The 10921-nt window shown below is 36.8% G+C and overlaps 1 non-coding gene across 1 annotated transcript; it reads right to left on the bottom strand.

Moving 5' to 3' along the window:
* Window positions 1-10410: 10410 nt before the first annotated feature.
* LOC141688481 (small nucleolar RNA R71) lies at window positions 10411-10517 on the bottom strand. The gene has a single exon (XR_012561922.1). It is a non-coding gene; the product is annotated as a small nucleolar RNA R71 (small nucleolar RNA).
* Between the last annotated feature and the right edge of the window lie 404 nt (window positions 10518-10921).

Here is a 10921-nt window from a genome sequence, read left to right as displayed (position 1 = left end):
GAAAAGCAGAAAAACAAAAAAACACATTTACCCCCATCTGTGTGTGATTCATTATCTAACAAGCTTCCACTAGCTTGAGCCAATCATCTAATGAATAACCATTCAAGTAACCTACTCAGAATCTTGAGAATATGTCAGCCTTAATGTTCAGAAAGTGTCCATCCTTAGAAATTTTGCTCATCCCCTTTGCCTTGAGCTCATTTGATCTGTGTTCAAATATGGAAATTTTTGCTGCATACTTCCTATCCCTTTCTTCCTTCTCAGCCTTTACTTTTGCTCTTCTTTCATCTCTTACTTTCAACCATACATACAACACAGCCCTACATACTCTTGTACTAGTGTCCTTCCCTTTCATCAAGCTATTTACCCTTTTGATTTATGTGGTTGAGAATGTGTCCATTAAATTCCTGCCAAGTAAAGTGTGGGATCCATATTGATAATAGATTCTGACTTCCCTCAACGATACAACCCAAATTTTGACCATTTTTTCAGCTAATTGTTGAAAGTAGTCATCATCTGTGATGCACCAATTTAGTGACAGAAAGTCAGTTTGATCAAAATAATTCCAGATAGCCCTTTCTTCAACTTACAGCTTCTTTGGTTTTCTCCCAATAGATTTGAAATGATTTTTGATAGGTGGCTTAAATGAAGGTAGGTTTGAGATTTTCTTTAGAGTGGTTTGGTTGGAGGTGATTGGTATTTTAAGTAGAGTGTTTGCAGTTTGTTTATACTAAAATTTAGGCTTGGAGGTCAAGGGTAGTTGAATGTTTGAGCTTGTAGGTTTAGAGGTATGAGTTTGTTGGATTTGGATTGGTAGGGCATTTTTCTTGGTTCCTGTACCATCTTCCTTCTTCTTCTTTCTTCTCTCACCGCCCTTCTTATCATCATTTCCTTTTTTCTTAGCATCTCTTTTCTTGTCTTCTTTTTTGCTGCCAGTTGCCTTAGAAGGTTGAGTTGGATTTGATCCAGGAGGTTTTTGATCATCTTTCTTCTGCTCATTATCATCCAAGTCACCCTTAGTATTGATCTGAGTTTTGGGCAAATTGGTTTTAGCATTTTTCAGATATCTCCCCAGCAGCTTGATCATGTTTTCATCTTCAACAATCTTGTACTGCTTTGTTTTCAAGTTTGTCTCCAAAGTCATAATCAGCTTCTAGTTTACCATGACACATTGCTTAGGAATCTAAAAATGTTTGTAATGTTTGGTGGTTGAACAGATGTATACCACTCCTTTGCTTGGTTGGAAAAACAGCTACTTGAGCCTTTTTCAATTTATTGAGCAAGAGAGTGTCTTCATGAATCACTCTGTTGACTTTGTTGATCAGAATGTCCAATTCAGATGCCCTTCTTGTTATGAGATAATTAAGGGACACCTATATACACCTATCCATGCCAAAGTCATTTATATTAATAATAATCCTTTTCTCCTGAAAGTTATCCCTTATCACCAAGATCACCCTTATGAAATTTATTATCTTGTCCAAGGCCTTTTTGTATGTGAAGAATTTATTGTTTAGAGAAGCCCTGGGAGCTTTTAGCAATTCATCAAACTCTCTGCTTAGACTAGGTCCCTCAGCTGCTTTTAGTAGCCTCTCCATTCCAATATTAACTTGATGTTCAGTGTCCTTGGATTTACCTTTGTAAGCCTGGACAGATGATCTTAGTAACCTAGCCTCTATCTCTCCCTTAGTCTTGTTAGCAGGCAAGATTAGAGGTGTAGGGATTTCGGGCCTAACAGCTTCTGGAAGTGCAGGCAATGGAATGTTGAGTGCACCCATGATAGCTCCCAATGAGACTGAATTTTGCATTTGTAGATGCTTATGGGAGTCCACAAAAGTTTGGATATCATCATTTTGACTTTGGACCATAGCTGTGAGTTGTGGTACTTGAGTTGTCAATGACTCATTTGTTGACTGCAAAGTGGAGACTTGAGATTGGAGAGCTTGAATTCGTTAGTTGGTGGATGTTGACAGTGGTTGTTAAGATGCTGAGGATAGAGAAGTGCTAAATATAGCTTGTACAGCTTCCCTGATTCTTTCCATCAAAAGAGCAGTTGTTATTATTACTAGTTATTTGTTGCTGGACAACTTCATGTAAGGCTATGAAATATTCCCTCAGATTTTTGATTCTCTTGTCTGCAAGAGATGTGTCCTTAGTCCAATCATGTATGATGATTTAGGAATAACTTTTATGTAATCTGTTTTGATTTCATTGATATTAATAAAAGACTTGTTTTGGTTTTATTGCGGGCTTTATCTATTTAAGTGTTTAAATAAGATATACCATAGTTTAGAGTAAAGCTTTTTATGGATTATGATGAGATCATAATAATGAGACCTAAAAGAGGATAACTCTGAACTTAAATATTTCCTGGTCGTAGGATTATTAACTGGTAATTAGTAATCCGCAAAGATCGGTAAATACTATGCTTGCTTCATTATGAAGGATGTCTGTTCTCATAGACATTTGTGTTGTGACACTATAGCTAGTATGTAGGTGCTTATTATAGAATAAATTCACTGAACATGACTCACACAGCTGAACAACTGATGGAGTTCACTCACGTGTCAGCAGATGTTCACATAGTAATAGTTGTACAAGTATCCTTAGACTTGAGGTCATCATAGTCATCTTGTGTACACTAAACTATACTTTGGTTTAGTTCTTAGCCTCCAGGGACAATAATAAGGACTCTACTGGGTGTAGGAATTTGTACACGAAGATAGTGTATGATCAATAAAGGATCTACCCCTTCCAGTGAAAGGAAGAGAATGTTCAATGCTGATCCACTTATGCTAGTTCAGGAATCTCTGGCCAGAGTGAATGAAATTAGAAAGGAGTTTCTAATTCACATTAATTAGAACTAAGCATAGTGAATGGAAAAGCATATTTATAAATAAGATAGGCTTGACACGAGTTACATGCCTTGTATTTAATCATGACATTGCAGGGTAAAAGGAATTAATTGTACGGTAACTATTCACTGAATAGGTTCTTGATATGCTGAGAAGTATCCCTCACGATGTAGAATAAACATGATTAATTTATTAATTAATCATATTTAATGAATTAGAGAATTTATATAAATAATGATAAAATAGTTTTATTATTATTTATTTCTACTACCGGCTTAATATTGAACCTATAGGGTCATACCATAAAAGAGAATGATTTAATGGTGGAGGAATTAATTAATAATGGCTGGTAATTATTTATTTGTGAAATAAATAATTAATTAGCAAATTTAATAATTGATTAAATGAGATTTAATTAATTATAAATTAATTAAGAAAATTTCTTAATATTATTAATTAAGAATTTAATTTTTTTAGAAATTAAATCAAGTGAGAGAATTATTTTTCTAAAGTGTTTAGAAAAAGGATTAATGTTTAAAAGTTGTTTTAATTATTAGTTAATTGGTTAATAAGAATAATCAATTATAGGGTTAATAATAATAATATTTTATGGGAAAATTTTCAGCTGATATTTTACCTATAAATATACTATTATAAACCCTATTTGCCTCAACCCAAATAAAAACCCTAATTCTAAAGTAGAAAAGAAAGGGAGGCAACTAATTCTCTCAACCTCTTCATCCCTCCATTATTTTGATCTCTTGGTGGATACCGGTGGAGTGCTTCACACTTGAGGAGCAGCTGCTAGGGATCTCCGTTCATCGTTCATGGATCGCTATTAAAGGTTAGTAATCGATCCCTCGATTTATTCACAATTTATATGCGATTATATGGGTTTTATATCAAAAAAAATGTTTTACCATGCTTCTGTGATGTATAAAATCCTACAATGGTATCAGAGCTTAGGTTGTATGCATATAGATTTGTGATAAAAATTTCAGAATTTTATGATCTTGTATGAATTTATTATGATTTTTGCAAGGTATATCATGGATTAATTATGACTGATTAGAAATTATTTTTCAAAATTGTTTTGACTATAGATCTGGGTTCTACAAGTGTTGTAGATCGTCTGGATATTTTTTTCATAATTTTCTGATGTGTGGATTAATTATTATGATTTTTTGAAGTTGTTTTAATTAAAATTCGTAATTAAATATGTATATATATATGTAATCTGTTATGTATATATATATGTTGTTTCCTGCTATTAGAGAAGAATGTACTGATGTTGATGGGGCACGGCATCCCATGGCGGCTAATAAAAAAAACGGGAGAAGCTGACCGGCGCAGAAGAGAAAGAAACAAAAAAAAAATTGTGGCGGCTGCTGCAGGCGCGTGCAACGCACGCGGGGAAGGGGGTGTCGCACATTCTGGGAATGCGTTACACCCTGTGGCACATTCACGGAATGCGTTACACCTTTTAATGGCTTAAAAGGGTTGTAACGCATTACCGGAATGCGTTATAGGGCTTGTAACGCGTTCCTGTAATGCATTACAACCCATTTATTTTTTTTAATTTGATTTCTGGGAGTTTCGTAACTCCGTTTTGGCGTGCAATATATCGTTGGATTCATTTTTCCGAGACGGATCTAATGGAGTGGTCAAATTTTTTTTTTATAAAAGTTTTGAACTGTTTATATTCCCGAAAGTGTTTTAAAGCATGTTTTGATTGTTTTAATTGCTTTTAAATGCTATAATAAATTCATACATCATTATATCAATGTGTGACATGATATTGCTTGCATGCTTACTTGTTTATTTATTTTTATATATGAGATATATGCCTATGTTTATGATGCGATGATAGATTTAGGTGAACTTAAATCAATATAAGGCGTGCTCTAGAAAATCTAGAATAGGAATCGTTTCTTGCCTTAACAATAATATTATGAATACAATCATGAGATTCTTGTGTTTATGAAACACGTAATTAAATATGAATTTTCAATATTGAGAGAAAGGATGATTCTGTCAAAAACAGATATCTATCTGTAAGAAAGGGGTATTAAGTGACGCCTCTTGATAATGCTCCCCCCCCCCCCCCCCGATCTGGGAATCATCTGATTATCGATTATTGATTTGAAATATTTAATTTAAAAGGAAGAATCTCTTTATAATATGATTATGATTGTAACATAATATAATCCCTCTAAAATTAAATAATATCAAGTAGTAATTGGCCAATGACACAACGGGCTTGTGTCGGTCAAAGCCTTCCAATATTGTAGAAAGTAGTTCTTATTTTTAAATCATTGTCGTTTCGTGCTACAGCCGAGGGCTTTGATTTTGAAATAAGAAATACTTGTCTATTACATAGAGATGTGTACATTGAATTAGAATCTAAAGGTCGTTACGTGCTGCAGCCATGGGCCGTTGGAGACTGATTCAATTGTATGAAATATTGGGTTAGACTTGACTTAGAATATTGAGTCTGTCGTGCAACAGCCGTGACTCAATTATTCAAGAGGCTAAAGCTTTATTAGGGAATAACATAAGATCTAATTGATAAGAGTTGTCTGCCTATTGAACATCACATGACGTTTCGTGCTTTAGCCGAGGTTATGTGATGGAATGTAGGATCCTTATTCCCACTAGCATTATGAATACTTAATTTTTCACTTAAGGGGGTTATATAATTTAGATAAACTAGTGGGAGGCACTTATGAATAAAGACCCAATTCATATAGTGTTTTGAAATGAAATAGAATATTTGCTAAGTGTTGTTATGTGTTCATCATTTACAGATTTACTATATACGTTATGTCTTCTACACTATCACTCCGGAGTATACTAGACGCTCACAAGTTGAGTGGTCCTAATTTTGCTGACTGGTTTCGAAACTTGAGAATTGTTCTCAGGGTTGAGAAGCTGGAATATGTGCTTGACTCACCTAAGCCTACTGAACCTACTAGCGATGCACATAATGATGAACATGTTGTGTATCGTAAGTGGATAGATGATGCAAATGTTGCTCAATGCATCATGCTAGCTTCCATGAATATTGAGCTACAGAAGCAGCATGAGCATATGGATGCTCACACTATCCTTATGCATCTATAAGAGTTGTATGATGTGGCAGGGAGGACAGCTCGATATGAGTTATTGAAGGAGCTGTTCGGTTGTAGGATGTCTGAGGGATCATCTGTGAATGACCATGTACTTAAGATGATCAATTTGATTGAATGTCTTGGAGAACTTGGTTTTGCCATGGATAGGGAGTTGAGCCAAGACTTGGTCTTGCAATCACTTCCGGTTTCGTTCTCGCAGTTTTTTGTGAACTTTCACATGAATAAGCTGGATGTCATCATGCCTGAACTCCATAACATGTTGAAGACCGCGGAATCGAATTTTCCCCCTAAGAAGAGTTATGTTCTTCTAATTGGTGAAGGTTCCAATCCTAATAAAAGGAAGAAGAACCCTTCCAAGAAGAAGAAAGTAGGTGAGAAAAAGCCGGTTCCACCAAAAGCTGAAGACCCCAAGAGCAAAGTTGTTTGCTTTCACTGTAACAAAGTGGGGCACTGGAAGAGGAACTGCAAGGTTTACCTTGCAGAATTGAAGAAGAAGAAGAAGGGTAGTGAGACTACCACTTCTGTTTCAGGTATGTTCATGATTGAATTGAATATGTCATTAAATCAAATTTCTACTTGGGTATTAGATACCGCTTGTGGTTCTCATATTTGCAATTCATTGTAGGGACTAAGGAGAAGTAGGACTCTTGAAGAAGAGGAGGTGATTCTACGGATGGGAAATGGAGCAAGAGTTGCTGCTGAAGCTGTAGGATCATTTCATTTACATATGCCTACGGGCAAGACTATTGTTTTAAATAATTGTTATTTTGTTCCCTCGATTGTGAGGAATATTATTTATATTTCCATGTTAGACTTGGCTGGATTTTCGTTTGTTATTCAGAATAATAAATGTTCAATTCTTAGAGATAACGTTCTTTATGGAAGTGGTATTTTAAATAATGGTCTATATGTATGTGACGTAGAGCATGATTTACTACAAATTGAACATACTAATAAAAGAAAAAGGGATGATGAAAATCTCACTTTCTTGTGGCACTGCAGACTTGGTCATATTAGTGAAAATAGACTGAGGACATTGCATAAGGAAGGGTTACTTGACCCCTTTGATTTTGAATCATATCCTACATGCGAGTCTTGTCTATTGGGTAAAATGACCAAATCTCCATTTAGTGGACATGGAGAGAGGGTTGCAGATTTGCTAGGATTGGTACACACAGATGTATGTAGACCAATGTCTACGCAAGCCAGGGGTGGATTTTCATACTTCATTACTTTCATAGATGATCGATCTAGATTCGGATATGTGTATTTGATGAAACACAAGTCGGAAGCCTTTGAAAAGTTCAAAGAATATAAGTATGAAGTGGAGAAACAAACCAAACATAATATTATAACTCTTCGATCAGATCGAGGTGGTGAATACTTGAATGGAGAGTTTCTAGCTTATCTCAAAGAAAATGGTATGGTCTCCCAGTGGACTCCTCTATATACTCCACAGTTGAATGGGGTATCTGAAAGGAGAAATCGAACTTTGTTAGACATGGTTCGGTCTATGATGAGCTATGCGAATCTTCCAGTATTCCTGTGGGGTTATGCATTGGAAACCTTAGCATATTTACTGAATAAGGTGCCTTCCAAATCTATTCCTCAAACTCCATATGAGATATGGAAAGAAAGGAAACCGAGTCTTAAACACGTTAAGATTTGGGGATGTCCAGCTTATGTCAAGAAAGTTGACCCAGATAAGCTGGAATCTCGATCTGTAAAATGTAATTTTGTGGGATATCCTAAAGAGACTTTAGGGTATTACTTTTTCACCGATCATAGGGTGTTTGTCTCCAGACATGCTACCTTCTTGGAAAAGCAGTTTATCCTTGAAGGAAACAGTGGGAGCAAGATTGAACTTGATGAAGTTCAAGAAGCAAAAACTACTACGGTTCAAGTGGAAACACCTATTCAAACTGAACAACCTTCTGTGGAATAGCCCATTCGTAGGACAGGGAGAGTGTCTCTCCAACCTGAGAGGTATTATGGCCTTGTCATTGAGAATGACAATGAGTTGTCAATCATTGATGATGACGACCCTATGACCTATAATGAGGCTATGAGTAGTATTGACTCAGAGAAATGGCAAAGTGCCATGAAATCCGAAATGGAATCTATGTATACCAACCAAGTATGGACTTTGGTTGAACCACCTGAGGGTGTGAAGCCTATTGAGTGCAAATGGGTATACAAAAGAAAGATTGGAGCAGATGGCCAGGTGGAGACCTATAAGGCCAGGCTCGTGGCAAAAGGATTCAAACAAAGGCAAGGGATTGACTTTGATGAAACTTTTTCACCTGTAGCCCTGTTAAAATCAATTCGGATTTTGCTTGCGATTGCTGCTTACTACGACTATGAGATCTGGAAAATGGATGTGAAAACGGCCTTCCTCAATGGGAAACTTGAAGATGAAGTGTATATGACACTGATAAGTGGATTTTATATCCACTTGGAACGCTTTATTACAAGCTTAAATTGGTGTTTTGGACTCAAGTTGTTGGTATTTTGATGTGTTTTTGTGTTATTACATTTCAGGTATCAGTTAAATAAAGAAAAGAGCTTTTAAAGGAAATTGATGAAAAGTGATCAGAATTGGAAGCCAAGGCTATTGTCAAGTTGTAGAGAATCTCAATAGCTTCGCGTGGGCAGTTGAATCGCCTAATTCTGACGAGTAGAACTCAAGTTATGGCCAAAACAAGTTTCATCAGAATAGTTTTTCCAGTTAGTAGCTGCGCGCCCGCGCAAAGAGCTGCGCGCCCGCTCAGCTGAGCGGGCGCTCAGGAGGCGGCTGGTCGCTGATTTCGCTGAAAAAGCCTTTTTTGAGTAGAATTTGACGATTTTAAGGGTCCAAGTCCACTAGGGGCGTATATATACTTAAAAAAAAGGATTTTCATCATCCGGGAAGATTGGGATACCAAGGAGAAGACCTAGAAGCACAGAACAACTCCGAAAAAGAAGATCTTGTTTTCAACTTGTGATTCTTTGAATTAGTTGTAACTTTGGATGCTCGTTTTCATTCTTGTTGAACCTAGATCTCGTTTATTCATACTTTGATTATTATTTAGTTTATTAAGACCTTGTTTATACCATGCTTTCATTGGAACCCATGGTGACGATGAGTTCGATTATGGGCTAATCGTTGTCATGGGATTCTAGCGGATTTACTTATGGATTTCAATAGTTAATTGTTTCGATATCGTGGTGTGTGGTGATTGATTGATATCCTAGTATTGGTTGTGCTTATTCGTCTTATGTGCGTAGCTAACATATAAGATAGTGTGTTAATCTATATTGAAGCGACAGTGAATATAGAGGTTTAGAACTTGCCATGCTAGCATAGGTTCTTGTATGTGTATACATGATTCGTAGGTAACTCTAACCGTTTTACTTGCCCTATGTAATCAAGATAGATAACTTGTTCTTAAACCGTTATGTTGTCAAATTCTATAGACATATAGGGTCTCAATATAATTGGTGCCTATTCAGCTTCTATCTCTTTTGTGGATGTCTGGTAGAATGGTACTCGTGCAACGAAAGTTGGCGTTTATCAGTTTCGTGTTATCTGATTAGTGTCATCACCATCGTATGCTAAGGTTAAAAACAATAAGGCTATTGAATGAAGTATTTAATGAAGTTAGGATCCCATGTTTGTCATATATAGTAATTTAACTTCAATTCTCTTAGTTAATGTTATTTAGTATAATCTCTTAGTTTAATAAAAACCCAATTTGTTATTTGTCTTAGCATTGAGCGATAACCATACATTGTTGCATAGGTGCATAAATTGAACTTAACCTAAACTAGTCTCTGTGGGAACGAACTAGAAAATATTCTATACTACTTGCGAACGCGTATACTTGCGTGAATATTAGCGCGTGTTTTCTCCCTAACAAGTTTTTGGCGCCGCTACCGGGGACTCGGTGTTAATTTTTAGTTTATGTGCTTGTCATCAGTGGTCGTTAAAGTTCACTGACTCGGATTCTTTTACTTTCACGATTTATTTGTTTGTGTTTCAGGTACTCATTACAATGGGAGATCCAGCAGCATGAGCGAAAGCCTTGATGGATTTTTCTCAACCCAAGATCAATGACATTCAATCTAGTATTGTCTGGCCAGCTATCACATCTAATACCTTTGAGATCAAGCCAGGCATAATTCAATGGGTACAGACTTCAGTCCAGTTTGGGGGTTCTCCAACGGAAGATCCCAATACACACATTAGGGATTTCATTGAAATATGCGACACCTTCAAGTTCAACGGTGTTTCTGAAGATGTTGTGAAGCTGAGACTGTTCCCATTCTCTCTGAAGGACAAGGCTAAGAGCTGGTTACACTCTCTACCAGCTGGTTCGATTACTACTTGGGAAGATCTTGCCCAGAAGTTTCTTACTAAATTCTTCCCTATGGCGAAGACAGCTGCACTCAGGAATGCTATTACTCAATTTGCGCAGCCAACGGGAGAATCGCTAAGTGAAGCTTGGGAGCGCTACAAGGAGATGCTTAGGAAGTTTCCTCATCATGGAGTGCCTGATTGGATGATCATCACTTGTTTTTACAATGGGTTGGGAGCACAGTCCAGACACATGCTCGATGCATCATCAGGCGGAGCATTATGGGCAAAGAGCTATAAGGAAGCTTATGATCTAATTGAACTGATGGCTGCTAATGAATATCAGTATCCAACCCAGAGATATCCACAGGGCAAGGTAGCAGGAGTTCTTGAAGTGGATACAGCTACGGCTATCACTGCTCAACTAAAGGCGTTGTCTATGAAGATCGATTCTCTGGCTAACAATGGTGTTAAGCAGATAATTAGTGTTTGTGAGCTGTGTGCAGGTCCGCATGCGACAGAACAATGCGCTATATCTAGCGACTCAGCTCAGTTTGTGAGCAACTTTCAGAGATCGCAGCAACCAGTTCCAGACACTT

The sequence above is a fragment of the Apium graveolens genome, chromosome 9 (genome assembly GCF_009905375.1).
Source record: "Apium graveolens cultivar Ventura chromosome 9, ASM990537v1, whole genome shotgun sequence".
Lineage (NCBI taxonomy): Eukaryota > Viridiplantae > Streptophyta > Magnoliopsida > Apiales > Apiaceae > Apium > Apium graveolens.
This window is presented reverse-complemented; position numbering and strand designations above follow the sequence as displayed.